Here is a 19,742-nt window from a genome sequence, read left to right as displayed (position 1 = left end):
AGTTCCAGGGAGAGTGTCAGCAGTCAGTTCCAGGGAGAGTGTCAGCAGTCAGTTCCAGGGAGTGTGTCAGCAGTCAGTTCCAGGGAGTGTGTCAGCAGTCAGTTCCAGGGAGTGTGTCAGCAGTCAGTTCCAGGGAGTGTGTCAGCAGTCAGTTCCAGGGAGTGTGTCAACACTCGGTTCCAGTGAGCGTCAGCACTCGGTTCCAGGGAGAGTGTCAACAGTCAGTTCCAGGGAGTGTGTCAGCAGTCAGTTCCAGGGAGAGTGTCAGCAGTCAGTTCCAGGGAGAGTGTCAACACTCGGTTCCAGTGAGAGTGTCAGCAGTCAGTTCCAGGGAGAGTGTCAGCAGTCAGTTCCAGGGAGTGTGTCAGCAGTCAGTTCCAGGGAGAGTGTCAACACTCGGTTCCAGTGAGCGTCAGCACTCGGTTCCAGGGAGAGTGTCAGCAGTCAGTTCCAGGGAGTGTGTCAGCAGTCAGTTCCAGGGAGAGTGTCAGCAGTTAGTTCCAGGGAGAGTGTCAGCAGTTAGTTCCAGGGAGAGTGTCAGCAGTTAGTTCCAGGGAGAGTGTCAGCAGTCAGTTCCAGGGAGAGTGTCAGCAGTTAGTTCCAGGGAGAGTGTCAACACTCGGTTCCAGTGAGCGTCAGCACTCTGTTCCAGGGAGTGTCAGCAGTCAGTTCCAGGGAGTGTGTCAGCAGTCAGTTCCAGGAAGAGGATCACTTCTACATTCTTAATGAATGGTTTAAATATCTTCCCAGCTTTGCGAGTTCAATCTATACTAAAGTAGATTACAGACTGTCTCAGATAGTGTCTATACAGTTTCATGTGGACTTTTTTTTTATTAGATGGTATCTGTACCATGATGTACAGTGTGGACTTGTGGTACTGTGCTGGCGAGATGAATAACTTAATACTATTGTGAGTCATAAGAACTCTGTGTGATGTAGATGTTATGTGATCAGTCCAGTGTTGAACTTAAGTTTGATTTTAAATATATCATATAAATTAGGTTCTATAATTTGATTATTTCTCATTCAGAATGAAAATATATTTGTGTAAGATGTCTTTAAAACTGTCATAGTTGTCGTACCCATAGTGACTCCAGTCTTGTTAAAAAGTCATCTTTAAAACTATCATAGTTATTGTACCCATAGTGACTCCAGTCTTGTTAGAAAGTCATCTTTAAAACTATCATAGTTATTGTACCCATAGTGACTCCAGTCTTGTTAGAAAGTCATCTTTAAAACTATCATAGTTATTGTACCCATAGTGACTCCAGTCTTGATGGAAGGAAAGTAGAAGGGTTTGTGTGCATCAACATAATGTAGCAGACATTAAATACAGTAAATAAAAGAGTGAACTGCTGCAAAAGACTATTTTTGTTGCTAGGGTTGCAGATACACAGTAGAGCAACATGTAAGTGAATAAATACAGCAGGATCGAAGACATTAGCAATAAGAAGAATTTACCAGGTTGTAAGATGGGCTGTTGAATTTATTTTATCAATAGATCAAGAATGGCAGTATGGTCGACTTTACAGTTTTTTTCTTTTTTATGTTGCTTACATTGTTATTTGCATTAATAATGTATAGAGGAGATAAATGTGGATGAAAGAGTGATGAGGATAATGCGAAATGTTAAGCGAAACTTAACACCGAGTCTACATAGTTGTTTTTGGGAAACATAGACGACAGTGCTGCTGTACTTGCCTAAAACATTTTCCACTTTTGTGGAAGTTGTTGTAGGAAAGTACAGCAACATATAAGAGCAGCACATCAACATACAAGAATGGTACTGTAACATGAAAGAAGGGCAAAGTAACAAGTAAGAGCAGGACAGTAACAAGTAAGAACAGGACAGTGACAAGTGAGAACAGGACATTACCAAGAACAGGAGATTAACAAGTAAAAACAGAACATTTGCAAATAACAGTTGAACACAAGTCAAAAGAAGTAACACACAAGAAAAATACAGCACTATGAAACGCAAAAATGCTGGGATAACATACATAAAAGTACAATAACAAACGAGAACGGTACAGTAATATGCGAAACAGAATGGTAACATGTAAGCATAGTTACGTAGTTACATAGTTACAGTAATACATATAAACGGAACAGTAACACGAAAGAAAAGTTCAGCAACATTTAAGAACAGTTTAGCAACATAGAACTCTACAACAACACTAAAGTTCCGCACAACAACACAAGAACAATGCAGTAATATACTGGAACAATAGAACAACATACTAGTAAACAAAATTACAGTGTAAGAGTCATGAAGAAGGTTCACCAGCTTTGTGTGTGTGCCCCCTCAAGGAAGGTTCTTTGATGTTGGGGAGGGGTTCTTGATTTAGGGAATTGGATCTGTGCCCCAGTTCCCCGAATTAAGCCCGAATGCCTCCCACATCCCCCTCAGGCGCTGTATAATCCTACGGGTTTAGCGCTTCCCCTTGATTGTAATAATAATAATGTATGTGTGTGTGTATATGTGTATGTATATGTATATATGTGTATATGTGTGTGTGTGTGTGTGTGTGTGTGTGTGTGTGTGTGTGTGTGTGTGTGTGTGTGTATGTGTGTGGAGAGGCATAAATGTGTGAAACCACTCGTATGTGAACGAGGACTTTTGGATGCTTTAGGAATAACAGAACAAAAGAAATTTTATTCAGATTTATTGAAGTTTCAATGAGGTAGAGAAAAATATTAGCACATGAACACTCGTTTTTACACACAAAAAAAAACTGACAAATACACACATACAACTGCATAACAGGAAAAACATTTATTCAATACAGAAGCAAAATGTAGCTTAAATAGAGTTTTCTGTGTGTCCCCTCCGGTTATTCCACCCACCTAGACAGTCTCTACCGTAGACCAGCTGGACAAGACCAAGTTTCCATCCAGCAAGGTCACTGAGGGTGGGGAAAACCGCTGACTTTGGGAAGGGGAGACTTCCGGGAGCGAACGGATGGATTCCTGGATGCATGAACCTGGGGAAGGCATGAATACTGACTTTTGAGGCAGTCCTTGGGGAAGTGGGGAAGGGATAATATCTGAGGGGACACAGATGGATTCCTGGATACATGAACCTGGGGAAGGCTGAGACTGGAAGGCAGAGATGAGAACAATAAGAGAGGTGAGGCTGAACAGGGAAGTGAGGAAGGGACGACATCCGGGGGCTCACAGATGGATTCCTGGACACATGGACCTAGGAAGCCTGGGGAGTGGGGGGAGGACCCTAAAGACGAACCACTGGCCTCCTCGTGGCAATGTCTGGTAACTCAGAGATTACTCTGAGGCTGACAGTGGTCGCAAATAATCATAATATTATAATAAAATAATAATACATTTAGGTAATATCAGTTTCTTGCCAAATGGTTTTGTCATACACGGGGGAACAAATAAAGATATAAATACTTTTTATTTAAAAAACAAGAAGAAACTAAAAGTACAGAGACGCTCCCTGGAGTTTTAAGTTTGGTGCAGCAGAGTCAGCCAGGTTGACAGTTGTGCCACAGAACTCTCTTTATTGTGTATTATTATCATTATTATTATTATTATTTATTATTATTATTTTATAGTTTATACAAGTTTTCTTACGATGTTTACTTTTAACTTTCATCTACACACACACGCATCATGAAAACAATAGGTGAGGGCGATATGACCCAGGTGACAAATTTTCGGAGAATTGGGTGGTTTGCGAGTGGAAGGATACGGCCTGTCAAAGTAATTTTCAAGGAAGAATCAGTTCGAACCAGGATTCTGCAAGAGAAAGCAAGACTGAGGGACAAACAGGGGTACCAGAGAGTATACCTCGACCGCGGCAGAACACAAGAAGAAAGGACTACACTGAAAGAGAGGGTACAGAGACGCAAGGATGAACGAGAGGCAATGACGAAGATGAGCAGGACCCAGACACAGGAGGAAGGGCAAACACACCCCACAGAATCTCCCACCAAAAGATTCCAACCGCGACATTCCCAACGCAACTGAGCAACCTATACTACAACCCACTCACCGTTCCCTCTGCCACCAACCCCCATATCACGAACCTCACCCCAACAACTGTCCCTTATGGGCATTCTGACCCCACCCCCATCATCACAAACCCCACCTACAACACAGCCCCATATAGGCCCCCACCAAGGCTCTCGCTCCCCAACCCCAATATTCTTGCATGAACACAGTGATAGAAAAGAAACTGAAAGTTTGGTACACAAACGCGGATGGAATAACGAATAAACATGAGTGGAACGAAAGAATCAGTGAAAAATCCCCAAACATCATAGCAGTCACAGAAACAAAACTCGCTGAGACAATAACAGACACAATCTTCCCAACGGGATATCAGATCCTGAGGAAAGATAGAAGGAGTAGAGGGGAAGGAGGGGTTGCACTGCTCATAAAACACCGATGGGGATTTGAGAAAATGGAAGGCATGGACATGATTGGAGAAAGAGACTACATTGTAGGTACAATTCAGTCCGGAGAACATAAAGTAGTCATTGGAGTGATGTATAACCCACCACAGAACTGCAGGAGGCCAAGAGAGGAGTACGAAGAAAACAACAGGGTGATGGACACACTGGCTGAGGTGGCAAGAAGAGCTCACTCGAGCAGAGCAAAATTACTGGTAATGGGCGATTTCAACCACAGGGAGATCGACTGGGAAAACCTGGAGCCACATGGGGGTCCCGAAACATGGAGAGCCAAGATGATGGATGTGGTACTTGAAAACCTCATGCATCAACATGTCAGGGACACAACCAGAGAGAGAGGGGAGGATGAGCCAGCAAGACTGGATCTTGTGTTCACCCTGAGCAGTTCAGACATTGAGGACATCACTTACGAGAGGCCCCTTGGAGCTAGCGATCACGTGGTTCTGAGTTTTGATTATATAGTAGAGTTACAAGTGGAGAAGGTAACAGGAACTAAAGGGGACAGGCCAAACTATAAAAGGGGGGACTACACAGGTATGAGAAACTTCCTGCAGGAGGTTCAGTGGGACAGAGAAATGGTAGGAAAATCAGTAAACGAGATGATGGAATATGTGGCAACAAAGTGCAAGGAGGCAGAGGAAAGGTTTGTTCCCAAGGGAAACAGAAATAATAGGAAAACCAAAACGAGTCCTTGGTTTACCCGAAGGTGTAGGGAGGCAAAAACTAAGTGCAACAGAGAATGGAAAAGGTACAGGAGGCATAGGACCCAGGAAAACAAGGAGATTAGTAGAAGAGCCAGAAACGAGTATGCACAGATAAGGAGGGAGGCCCAGCGACAGTATGAAAACGACATAGCATCGAAAGTCAAATCTGACCCAAAACTTCTGTATAGCCACATTAGGAGGAAGACAACAGTCAAGGACCAGGTGATAAGGCTGAGGAAAGAAGGTGGAGAACTCACAAGAAACTATCAAGAGGTATGTGAGGAGCTCAACACGAGATTTAAGGAAGTATTTACAGTAGAGACAGGAAGGACTCTGGGGGGACAGATCAGATGGGGACACCAGCAAGGAATACACCAACAAGTGTTGGACGACATACATACAGATGAGGAGGTGAAGAAACTGCTAAGGGACATCGATACCTCAAAGGCAATGGGACCGGACATCTCCCCGTGGGTCCTTAGAGAGGGAGCAGATATGTTGTGCGTGCCACTTACCACAATCTTCAACACGTCCCTGGAAACTGGGCAACTACCTGAGGTATGGAAGACGGCAAATGTAGTTCCCATTTTTAAAAAAGGAGACAGAAAAGAGGCACTAAACTATAGACCTGTGTCATTGACGTGTGTAGTATGCAAAGTTATGGAGAAGATTATCAGGAGAAGAGTGGTGGAGCACCTGGAACGGAACAAGACTATAAATGCCAACCAGCACGGATTCATGGAAGGCAAATCCTGTGTCACAAACCTTCTGGAGTTTTATGATAAAATAACAGAAGACACAAGAGAGAGGGGTGGGTTGATTGCATCTTCTTGGACTGCAAGAAGGCCTTTGACACAGTTCCTCACAAGAGATTAGTGCAGAACCTAGAGCATCAGGCGCATATAACAGGAAGAGCACTGCAATGGATCAGAGAATACATGACAGGGAGGCAACAACGAGTCATGGTACGTAATGATGTATCACAGTGGGCACCTGTGACGAGCGGGGTCCCACAGGGGTCGGTCCTAGGACAAGTGCTATTTTTGGTATATGTGAACGACATGATGGAAGGGTTAGACTCAGAAGTGTCCCTGTTTGCAGATGATGTGAAGTTAATGAGGAGAATTAAATCAGATGAGGACCAGGCAGGACTTCAAAGAGACCTGGACAGACTGGACACCTGGTCCAGCAAATGGCTTCTCGAATTTAATCCTGCCAAATGCAAAGTCATGAAGATAGGGGAAGGGCACAGAAGACCACAGACAGAGTATAGGCTAGGTGGCCAAAGACTGCAAACCTCACTCAAGGAGAAAGATCTTGGGGTGAGTATAACACCGAGCATGTCTCCGGAAGCACACATCAATCAGATAACTGCTGCAGCATATGGGCGCCTGGCAAACCTGAGAACAGCATTCCGATACTTTAGTAAAGAATCGTTCAATACATTGTACACCGTGTATGTCAGGCCCATACTGGAGTATACAGCACCTGTTTGGAACCCGCACTTGATAAAGCACGTCAAGAAACTAGAGAAAGTACAAAGGTTTGCGACAAGGTTAGTTCCAGAGCTAAGGTGAATGTCTTATGAAGAAAGATTAAGGGAAATCGGCCTGACGACACTGGAGGACAGGAGGGTCAGGGGAGACATGATAACGACATATAAAATACTGCGTGGAATAGACAAGGTGGACAAAGACAGGATGTTCCAGGGAGGGGACACAGAAACAAGAGGCCACAATTGGAAGTTGAAGACACAAATGAGTCAGAGAGATATTAGAAAGTATTTCTTCAGTCATAGAGTTGTCAGGCAGTGGAATAGCCTAGAAAATGACGTAGTGGAGGCAGGAACCATACACAGTTTTAAAACGAGGTTTGATAAAGCTCATGGAGCGGGGAGAGAGAGGGCCCAGTAGCAACCGGTGAAGAGGCGGGGCCAGGAGCTAAGACTCGACCCCTGCAAACACCATGCAATAAACACTCACACATGCATATGTGAAAACACCATGCTACCAACAATCACATATTCAAGTGCACAAACACCATGCTAAAAGCACTCACATGTGTACAAACACAATGCTACCAACACTCACACGTGCAAGGGGACACATTTTTTATAAGATGTTAAGAATTTTGTCTTACAACACTTATATAGCATTGTAAAAAAAAATTCTTAATTGTATTATTTACATTTTCTTAAGAAAATGGAATGCTGATTTACAATGTTTCAACGAATTCTTTGAGAAAGATGTGAATATGTGAAAAAGTGAGTAACTTAAGTCTTAAGGTAAAGAGACACTTATGAATCCTGAAATATTCATTTTAATTAGAATTAATTATTAAACAGTTGAAAAAGTCTCTCAGTTTTCACATACATACTTTTCTCACAGCTATAATGATGATAAAAATTCGCCACAGACACAAAAATTCTCGGAGAATAAAATAAAATTATCAACTCAAAGGACTCGATCACTTGGCAGAAACAATTGTTGGTGGTGGCTCCTGCAACCTGGTCAGTATGGCTATCAATATCTCTTGTACTGTTGTTATGTACTGTGATATATGGATGTTATATACATTACGCAGCCAGTGAGGTACACTAAGCTGTGTTGTAGCAACAAATGACACAGAATCGACAAGTGTTGAAACATTTGCAGAGAGGAAGTATTAAGTGAGAGAGTCATTTAAGGCTGTATGTGACCGTTTCATCACCAGTCAAGAATACGTTATTCTCTGAAATAGTGTTTAAATTTCTCACTCAGCATATATACACTGGAGAGGTGTGCTGAGGTCAGTGGTCACCTGCGGTCCTACCTGCCAAGCACCATGGCTTGTTGTAGTGTTTTAGAATCTCAGGTTCAAGTGTTGAAGAAGGAGATTCTACTTCTTCAGGTGGAAAATAGGAGCCTGAAGCTTCGCATAGATGAGTTTGGGAGCGAGTGTGAGAAGGATTTAGCTGGTAAGGAAGGAATGGTCGCCAGCAGTGATAGTGGCAGCCGCTCTAAGTGGCAAGTGCTTCACAGTTCAGGAAGAAGGAAGATGAGAGTTAATAGAGATGTGAAGGTAGGAAATCGATTCTCTGTTCTCCAAGACGAGTGTACTTCAGTGGTTAGTGAGGTTGAAGGTACCACTGATTCCCCTGCTAATCAAAGTAAGAATATTTTAACAGTAGGCGATTCTCGGGTAAGATATTTGGACCGTGCATTTTGTAACAGAGACAGAAAGGTCAGACAGAGTGTGTGTGTCTTCCTGGAGCTGGTGTTGGTGACATAGTCAGCAGGTTGGATAATATTATGGCAGGTAATGGGAACAAGCCCATTATCTGTCTTAGTGCTGGGGGTAATGACATTGGGAAGGGCAGGAGAGAGAGGAGCTGCTGGATAAGTACAGGTCAGCCATAGAAGTAGTTAGGTCTAAGGGAGGGATCCCAGTCATATGTAGCATCTTGCCTAGAAAGGGAGTGGGCAATGAATGGATGTCTAGGGCAATTGGTATAAATTGCTGACTAGACAGGTACTGCAAGGAACTTGCAATCCCATTCATTGATAACTGGGACATATTCTTTGACAAACGTGATATGTATGCAAGGGATGGGGTCCATCTCTCTGGGGATGGAGTGGTTGCATTAGCCAATTCAATTGAGAGGGTAATTGATGACTTGTCTAGGAATTTAAACTGATAGATTATAGAGGTATGGGTGTTTGTGGGAAACATTCAGGCTGCAGCATTAGGGTTAAAAACAGCAGTTATTACCGGGATACCTCAGGGATATGTTTAAAAGACAATATTCAAAATAAAGTTGCTAATAATAGCAAATCAATTGATCAACAAACAAAGAGGGATAGTAGTGGGCAACGAGTGACTAGCTCCCTTAAAGTTTACTATGCAAATAGTAGGAGTCTAAGAAATAAGATAGATGAGCTAAGATTACTTGCAAGTGTAGGTAATATAGATATTATTGGTATAACAGAGACCTGGTTCAACCTGAAAGATAGAGAAATGCCTTCTGAATGCAACATACAGGGTTATAAACTATTCCACACTGACAGGATCAACATGAAGGGTGGAGGGGTGGCGATGTATGTCAGAGAAAATTTAAATTGTTGTCTTAGACATTATATAAGATTAGAGACATCGAACACAGAATCTGTTTGGCTACAGTTTCTCGAGGGACATGACAAATTAATTTTGGGTGTGATTTATAGGCCCCCAAACCTTGATAGGGAGTGCAGTAAGCTGTTATGGGACGAAATTCATAAGGCATCTAGATATGAAAATGTTGTGATAATGGGAGATTTTAACTTTAGACAAATTGATTGGAAAAATATGACAGGAAATCTTGAGTCTAGTGACTTTCTTGATACGGTTCAGGATTGCTTTTTAGAAAAGGTTGTGACAGAACCAACTAGAGGAAACAATCTGCTTGACTTGGTTCTTGCCAACAAAGATTCACTAATTAATAATCTTGAGGTTAATGATGAGCTTGGGGAAAGTGATCACAAATCACTTAGTTTTAATATATCATGGAATTACCCAGATAACTGCAATCAAATCTCTGTCCCAGATTTTCGCTTGGCCGACTTCATGAGACTGAAAAATTACCTGGGTGGGCTAAATTGGGATGTCCTGACTATGGGTCAGGTAAGTGATCTTGGTTGCCAATATGACGTTTTTCAGAGCATAGTTCTAGCTGCCCAGACAACTTTTGTTCCGAGTAGGAAAATTAGATCTAACACAAATTATCCCAAATGGATGAACAATAGATTAAAACATCTCATTGGTCGAAAGAGAGGCATATATAGGCGTATCAAAAGAGGGGATGGGCAGATAAAAAATCAATATATTCAATTAAAGAGAGAAATAAAGAAAGGAATAAGAAAAACAAAAAGCTAAGGTCGCAAGGGATTCAAAGACTAACCCTAAAGGATTCTTTCAGGTATACAGAAGTAAGATTAGGGACAAGAGTGGCCCACTTAAGAGTAACTCTGGTCAGATCACTGACAGTGATAAGGATATGTGTGTAATTCTAAATACCTACTTCCTCTCAGTTTTCACCCAGGAAAATACTAGCGATATTCCTGAAATAATAGATTATGTAGAACAGGATGATAAACTATGTACGATTGCGGTAACTAGTGACATGGTCCTCAGACAAATAGAGAAACTAAAACCTAACAAATCCCCAGGCCCTGATGAACTGTTTGCAAGGGTGTTAAAGGAATGTAAAGAGGAACTTAGCATACCTTTGGCTAATCTTTTTAACATATCACTACGAATTAGCATAGTGCCTGCTAAGTGGAAAATGGCAAATGTAGTACCTATTTACAAGGCAGGTGACAGGTCCTTGGCTTCGAATTATGGACCAATAAGCCTTACCTCCATAGTGGGAAAATTTATGGAATCAATAGTTGCCGAAGCAATTCGTAGCCATCTTGACAGGCACAGATTGATTAATGAATCTCAACACGGTTTTACAAAGGGGCGTTCCTGTCTTAAGAATTTACTAACTTTTTTCACTAAGGTGTTTGAGGAGGTAGATCATGGTAATGAATATGATATTGTGTATATGGACTTCAGTAAGGCTTTCGATAGGGTTCCACACCAGAGGCTATTGAGGAAACTTAAGGCACACGGAATAGGAGGAGAATTTTTTTCCTGGGTAGAAGCATGGCTGACAAATAGACAGCAGAGACTTTGCATAAATGGGGAGAAATCAGAATGGGGGCACGTCACAAGCGGTGTTCCTCAGGGGTCAGTGTTGAGCCCGTTGTTGTTCACAATTTACATAAACGACATAGATAAGGGAATAAATAGCGACATAAGCAAATTTGCTGATGACACCAAAATAGGCCGTCCAATTTATTCTAATGAGGACACTAGAGCACTCAAGGATGATTTGAATAGACTGATGCAATGGTCGGAGAATTGGCAGATGCTGTTTAATATTGACAAATGCAAAGTTCTAAATGTTGGACAGGTAAATAACCATGCCACATATAACCTAAATAATGTAGATCTTAATACTACTGATTGCGAGAAGGATTTAGGAGTTCTGGTTAGCAGTAATCTAAAACAAAGACAACAGTGCATTAGTATTCGCAATAAAGCTAACAGAATTCTTGGCTTCATATCTAGAAGTATAAATAATAGAAGTCCTCAGGTTGTTCTTCAACTCTATATATCCTTGGTTAGGCCTCATTTAGACTATGCTGCTCAGTCCTGGTCACCGTATTACAGAATGGATATAAATGCTCTGGAAAACGTACAGAGGAGGATGACAAAGATGATCCCATGTATCAGAAATCTTCCCTATGAGGATAGACTGAGGGCCCTGAATCTGCATTCTCTCGAAAGGAGTAGAATTAGGGGAGATGTGATCGAGGTGTATAAATGGAAAACAGGAATAAATAAAAGGGATGTAAATAGCGTGCTGAAAATTTCCAGCCAAGACAGTACTCGCAACAATGGTTTCAAGTTGGAAAAATTCAGATTCAGAAAGGATATAAGAAAGCACTGGTTTGGTAATAGAGTTGTGGATTATTGGAACAAACTCCCGAGTACAGTTATTCAGGCTAAAACGTTGTGTAGTTTTAAAAACAGGTTAGATAAATACATGAGTGGGTGTGGGTGGGTGTGAGATGGACCTGACTAGCTTGTGCTGCTGGGTCTGGTGCCGTGCTCCATCCTTGAGTGGAGGTGACCAGACTGGATGGGTCATTGAGCTAATCCTGGGGGGTCATTGGTCTAATCCGGGGGGGACATGGACCTGCTCCGCATGGGTCAGTAGGCCTGTTGCAGTGTTCCTTCTTTCTTATGTTCTTATATCTCTTAGAGTATATACACTGAGAGTTAAAGTTAAATACTGTTTCAAAAACTTAAGTATCTTAACTGATGGTGTAACTGTCACTTATTAGAATTATTTACTTGACTTTAATATGCATTTTATTATTGTATTTTTATAGTATTAATGATTTTATCATTTTTGAGATTCTCATTAGTTCTTCTCCACCTTCTTCTTATTATTATTGTTGTTATTATTATTAACTATTTTTGTATTCAATATTTGTACATTTGCGTACTGGTGTTATAAGATCTATATTTTAGTTAATACAATCACAGTCTTCTGGAGATCATGTCACTCCTCAAATGCTTTATTTACACTGAAATGCTTCTTGAACGTTTTTTTCCACCACCATCACTACAGATTTAGAACGGAGTCTCTGTATGATTTTCGCAATACATCACAACATAACGCAGTATCGGTGACATTAACAAAGACACATTCTGGCCACATTGCTCGAGCGATCACCCAATTTATTTTTGTCAGGAGATCGAGTCTCCCAGGATAACAGTTGTCTTTTTCTTCCCATAAAGTTTTTATCGTGTGTCTGGAGAAGTGGGAATGAACATTACATTACTTTTTTTTTAAGGTTCAGTAAAGACGTGTATACTTCAGAAAATTTAAAGGAACTGTACTTAAGTAACTTTTTTTCCCATACTGGATAAACTTCTCTCACTTCATTGTTGTTTAATATTTTGTATATATGTATAAATATTAACTTGCTATATGTAATTAACCATTTGTCGCCAATTACTTGTGCTGCTGCGTCGTCTCGTTATTATAATTATTAAAATTTGCAATATTAATTGTGTTCACAACTTTCTCTTAGAGATCATTCCACTCCTGAAATATTCCATTTTGAAGAAAAATATCTATTTCTTTTTTTCCAATTTTTTTTCCAGAACCTCAGACGAGTTTGAGTAAGATTTTTGTTTGTTTCATAATAAACTTGAACAATCTTTAAATGAGCTTTACCAAATGAAAAGTAAATCAGATAACAATTACAAATGAATAAAAAATTATTACGTTTACTATGAACTGCCGCAAGTTCAGTTAAGACGCAGTCTTCCTTCATGTTATCAAAAAGTTCACTTTATACCTTAAAGATTGAGTTTAAAGTATACAAAACCGTGTCCCTTAACATTCATACATAACATAGCATAGTGTATCACAACATTCACTGCGTAAATCACAAAACAGGAGATTTTGGAGCCCATGGCAGGCGAGTACTAACCCATGGCAGGTGTGTACTAACCATGGCAGGCGAGTACTAACCCATGGCAGGTGTGTACTAACCATGGAAGGTGAGTACTAACCATAGCAGGTGAGTACTGACCCATGGCAGGCGATTAGTACAACTCACAGACCACTGAGAACTGTTAATCATTATGTCATTACTGTTTCATAAAACATTTATAGTGAAATATATGTTGAGTCATACATCATAGTACATCACAACATACTGCAACGTAGCATCGTAGACATTACCGAGACACATACTGGCCAGGTTGCAACAATGACCAACAAATTCCATTTTGTAAAATGATCGAGTTTTCCGAAATGATAGTTTTTATTTTTACCCCCTAGAGATTTGTTTTTGTGGTGGTGAATATAAAAAGTGAAATTGTGAAAATTGCAAGTGACATATATTTTACAATTATTATTGGTAAATGTTCATGTTTCACAAGATGATTCTTAAGTGTGTCTTTCTTACCTTATCTACAAGTGCCTCATATTTCTCACTTCTTCATATATTCACATCTTGCACAAAGGATGTCATCGAAATACTATATATTAACCTCCAATTTATTTATGGAGAAAATTCAAAATATAGTCAAGAATCTCGCTGCTAATTCCTTTGTATTGCTTTACTAAATTGTTGAATATTAACAAAGGTGTGGGAGAGTGCAGATAGGCTCAAGAGAAAGTGTACACATATTTTTTTTTTATTGGGAGCTCATCTTATACAGACAAAATACATATATATAGTATAACACTGTGGAGAACAATAAGTATATACATAAAGTATCACACACGCACACGTTGTTGGACACAGGAGAAGCAACCCGTCACAGACAAAAACAAAAAAGAAAGAGCATCAAGCACACTATACATCACTCAAGCCTCCTGTCAGTATATACAAGAAAAGCACATGAAATTATCACAACATACTCATATAGGTGTAAGTACAAGAAACTGCACACACATATTATTGTAAAAGAAACGCACATTCCTAATAAAAAAAAAAACTTAATTGGGAGTAATTGTGTATACACATTAGTGTGTATGTGGGGTCGTAACATGGAGTTTAGTGTGGGATGTGTGCGCGGTTGTATAATATGTGAATTTACATTTTACAGTAAGAAGAGATGATTATGTAGGTTGTATGACCATGTGTTTTTGTTTGATATACAAAATGTTTGTGTGTGTGTGTGTGTGTGTGTGTGTGTGTGTGTGTGTGTGTGTGTGTGTGTGTGTGTGTGGAGACTCATACGTGAACGAGGGCTTGCGGATATTCCTTTGTCGTGAAAATAAAAATTGAGGAATAACAGAACAAAAGAAATCTTATTCATATTTATTACAATTTCAGTGAGATAGAGAAGAAGATTAGCACATGGACACTCGTATACACACACACATATACACAAAGCAAAACAAAAACTGACAAATACACTTACACAGCTGCATAACTTGAAAAAGCTTATATTTAACATAGATTCCAAGTGTAACTTAAATAGAATCCAAAGTTTTCTTTGGCTAGCCTCTCCTCGGTGGGTGAACTGGGTGCGAGCTTGGCCTCGTCTAGGTGACCTGCGGTCATGGCTGTCTTAGTGGGTGTAATTACTGGACGCAGTTTTCTTTATGTGCCCTCCGGTAATTCCACCCACCTGGACAGTCTCTACCGTAGACCAGCTGGACAAGACCAAGTTTCCATCCAGCAAGGTCACTGAGGGTGGCGAAAACCGCTGACTTTGGGGAAGGGGAGACTTCCGGGAGCAAACGGATGGATTCCTGGATGCATGAACCTGGGGAAGGCATGAATACTGACTGTTGAGGCTGACCCTGGGGAAGTGGGGAAGGGGAGACAACCGGCGGCGGACGGATGGATTCCTGGAAACATGAACCTGGGGAAGGCTTAGGCTGGAAGGCAGAGATGAGAATACAGTGAGGCGAGGCTGAACACGGAAGCGAGGATGGGACGATATCCGGGGGCCCACGGATGGATTCCTCTACACATGGACCTAGGAAGCTTGGGGATGGGGAGGACTCTAAAGACGAACCACTGGCCTCCACGTGGCAAGGTCTGGTAACTCAGAGATAACTCTGAGGCTGACAGTGGTAGCAAATAATAATTTTAATAATCATTTACTTAATTTCAGTTGCTTGCCTTGCCTGGAACAGCTTCTACATTAGACGATCATGATAAAGCTACCCTCCAGTGTCTGACTAATGACAAGAAAAACTGAGAAAAAAAAGTAAGTCAGGACACAGTGCCCTTTCTTCACTGCCCCTACACTGCTGTGTACAGTGCTAGTGACCTGCCTTCACTGCTGTTACACAGTGTTGCACAGTGCCTTGCCTACAGTACTCGTACACTGCTGTGTACAGTGTTACACAGTGCCTTGCCTTCACTGCTCATACACTGCTGTGTACAGTGTTACACAATGCCTTGTTTTCACTGCTCATACACTGCTGTGTACAGTGTTATACAGTGCCCTGCCTTCACTGTTCCTACACTGCTGTGTACAGTGTTACACAGTACCCTGCCTTCACTGCTCCTACACTGCTGTTACACAGTACCCTACCTTCACTGCTCCTACACTGCTGTTACGCAGTACCCTACCTTCGCTGCTCCTTCACTGCTGTTACACAGTACCCTGCCTTCACTGCTCCTACACTGCTGTTACGCAGTACCCTACCTTCACTGCTCCTTCACTGCTGTTACACAGTACCCTGCCTTCACTGCTCCTACACTGCTGTTACACAGTACCCTACCTTCACTGCTCCTACACTGCTGTTACACAGTACCCTTCCTTCACTGCTGTTACACAGTACCCTACCTTCACTGCTCCTACACTGCTGTTACACAGTACCCTGCCTTCACTACTGCTACACTGCTGTTACACAGTACCCTGCCTTCACTGCTGTTACACAGTACCCTACCTTCACTGCTCCTACACTGCTGTTACACAGTACCCTACCTTCACTGCTCCTACACTGCTGTTACACAGTACCCTACCTTCACTGCTCCTACACTGCTGTTACACAGTACCCTGCCTTCACTGTTCCTACACTGCTGTTACACAGTACCCTACCATCCACTAGTCGAAGTAGGTCTTCGTCCAAAGGTTGAACAAGTGTTGAAGAATTCTTTGTAACAAGATCCCATGATGCTGCAGTGTCTGACAGTTGTGATGAATGGTTTGAAAAACTTGTTCAACCTTTGGACGAAGACCTACTTCGACTAGTGGATGGTACCACTATGACCCCACCTCCTCCTGCTTCACCTCACCTCACTACAGTATATAAGCCACGTCTACTGCTCTATGCTGTACATTCTACAAGATTGATGGACTGAACACATCGACTCCAGGCTGAGGGACTGATTACCTCAAACTCCTCCTCTCCTTACGCCTTTCTACTTTGTATTGGACTGATGAAGCCACTGTGTGGCGAAACGTTTCCTGAATAAAGATTTCCATATGTTGCATAAGTGTCTCAATCTTCAACTTGTCGGTTTTTCAAACCATTCATCACAACTGGGATATACAGTAGACGTCTATGTGAGATATACAGTAGACGTCCGTGTGGGATATACAGTAGACGTCTGTGTGGGGTATACAGTAGATGTCTGTGTGGGGTATACAGTAGATGTCTGCGTGGGGTATACAGTAGATGTCTGTGTGGGATATACAGTAGACGTCTGTGTGGGGTATACAGTAGACGTCCGTGTGGGGTATACAGTAGACGTCTGTGTGGGATACAGTAGACGTCTGTGTGGGATATACAATAGACGTCCTTGTGGGATATACAGTAGACGTCTGTGTGGGATATACAGTAGACGTCCGTGTGGGATATACAGTAGACATCCGTGTGGGATATACAGTAGACGTCCGTGTGGGACATACAGTAGACGTCCGTGTGGGATATACAGTAGACGTCCGTGTGGGATATACAGTAGACGTCTGCGTTGGGTATACAGTAGACGTCTGTGTAGGATACAGTAAATGTCTGTGTGGGATATACAGTAGACTTCCGTGGGGTGTTAATGTTGCAGTTTAAAAACTGTAGTGTAAAGCACCCTTCTGGCAAGACAGTGATGGAGTGAATGATGGTGAAAGTTTTTCTTTTTCGGGCCACCCTGCCTTGGTGGGAATCGGCCAGTGTGATAATAAAAAAAAATATAATAAATAATTCCGTGTGGGATATACAGTAGACGTCCGTGTGGGATATACAGTAATGTCTCTGTGGGATATACAGTAGACGTTCGTGTGGGATATACAGTAGATGTCTGTGTGGGATATACAGTAGACGTCCGTGTGGGATATACAGTAATGTCTCTGTGGGATATACAGTAGACGTTCGTGTGGGATATACAGTAGATGTCTGTGTGGGATATACAGTAGACGTTCGTGTGGGATATACAGTAGATGTCTGTGTGGGATATACAGTAGACGTCTGTGTGGGATATACAGTAGACGTCTGTGTGGGATATACAGTAGATGTCTGTGTGGGATATACAGTAGACGTTTGTGTGGGATATACAGTAGACGTCTGTGTGGAATATACAGTAGACGTCTGTGTGGGATATACAGTAGACGTCCGTGTGAGATATACAGTAGACGTCTGTGTGGGATATACAGTAGACGTCTGTGTGGGATATACAGTAGATGTATGTGTGGGATATACAGTAGACGTCTGTGTGGGATATACAGTAGACGTCTGTGTGGAATATACAGTAGACGTCTGTGTGGGATATACAGTAGACGTCCGTGTGAGATATACAGTAGACGTCTGTGTGGGATATACAGTAGATGTCTGTGTGGGATATACAGTAGACGTCTGTGTGGGATATACAGTAGACGTCTGTGTGGGATATACAGTAGATGTCTGTGTGGGATATACAGTAGACGTTTGTGTGGGATATACAGTAGACGTCTGTGTGGAATATACAGTAGACGTCTGTGTGGGATATACAGTAGACGTCCGTGTGAGATATACAGTAGACGTCTGTGTGGGATATACAGTAGACGTCTGTGTGGGATATACAGTAGATGTATGTGTGGGATATACAGTAGACGTCTGTGTGGGATATACAGTAGACGTCTGTGTGGAATATACAGTAGACGTCTGTGTGGGATATACAGTAGACGTCCGTGTGAGATATACAGTAGACGTCTGTGTGGGGGTATACAGTAGACGTCCGTGTGGGACATACAGTAGTTGTCTGTGTGGGACATGCAGTAGTCTGTGTGGGACATACAGTAGTTGTCTGTGTGGGACATACAGTAGTTGTCTGTGTGGGACATACAGTAGTTGTCTGTGTGGGACATACAGTAGTTGTCTGTGTGGGACGTACAGTAGTTGTCTGGGACATACAGTAGTCTGTGTGTTACATACAGTAGTTGTCTGTGTGGGACATACAGTAGTTGTCTGTGCGGGACATACAGTAGTTGTCTGTGTGGGACATGCAGTAGTTGTCTTTGTGTGACATGCAGTAGCTGTCTGTATGGGATATACAGTAGTTGTCTGCGTTGGACATACAATAGTTGTCTGTGTGGGACATACAGTAGACGTCTGTGTGGGACATACAGTAGACGTCTGTGTGGGACATACAGTAGACGTCTGTGTGGGACATACAGTAGACGTCTGTGTGGGACATACAGTAGACGTCTGTGTGGGACATACAGTAGACGTCTGTGTGGGACATACAGTAGACGTCTGTGTGGGACATACAGTAGACGTCTGTGTGGGACATACAGTAGACGTCTGTGTAGGACATGCATTAGACGTTATTGCTGGAATGTCAAAGAGTGCTCCGACGTCACAGACAAACCAGTTGATCAGGTGGTTATGGTTGACCAGGAAGGAGGTGGAGAAAGTAAAGTAGTTCAGACACCACCGTGTGACAGGCAGTTCACTGGCAGACCAGGAGGCGGAGACAGCAGACCATGGCCATTGATGAGCTAAATGAAGATCAAGACGCCTCTGTAAAGTCTTGAGTAGCTCCGTAGAGATCCACCTCGTTCACGCTATGTTTACACTCCAAAATTATTCTAAGGCTTGTCACGTCTATAGAGGGAAGATAGTTACAAAAATCCATTTGCCATTCAGCTCTATCTCCACGGGAATTGAGCCAAGAACAAAGGACCTCCAGACAACAAAAGATAAAAGAGAGGTAAAGATGAATGTCAAGGCATAAGGCAACACAACCCGGTAAGGAGTCCACATGGAGCCTTCAAACACGCAAAGGAAACACTTTAAACACTTAAGGAACACTAATACTTAAGTGAACTGCAAGCCGGGAGTATGTAAAGTCAGGAGACAAACGTCGCTCCCCCTGAAGAAAGAAAAAATGGGAAAAACATAAGAGAAACCCCGTCAAGTCGAGACTAAAAACAGCAGATGACGCAACGGAAATTAAAAGAATTTCCTCGCTAGTTGGCGCCACATACCATCTCTTTTGTAGACACTTTGACCATTAAGCTAAGAATTATATATATATATATATATATATATATATATATATATATATATATATAT

Source organism: Cherax quadricarinatus, chromosome 41, assembly GCF_038502225.1.
Source record: "Cherax quadricarinatus isolate ZL_2023a chromosome 41, ASM3850222v1, whole genome shotgun sequence".
In the NCBI taxonomy this organism is placed as follows: Eukaryota; Metazoa; Arthropoda; class Malacostraca; order Decapoda; family Parastacidae; genus Cherax; species Cherax quadricarinatus.
The sequence above is the reverse complement of the archived record's forward strand: the minus strand, read 5'-3'. Positions refer to the sequence as shown.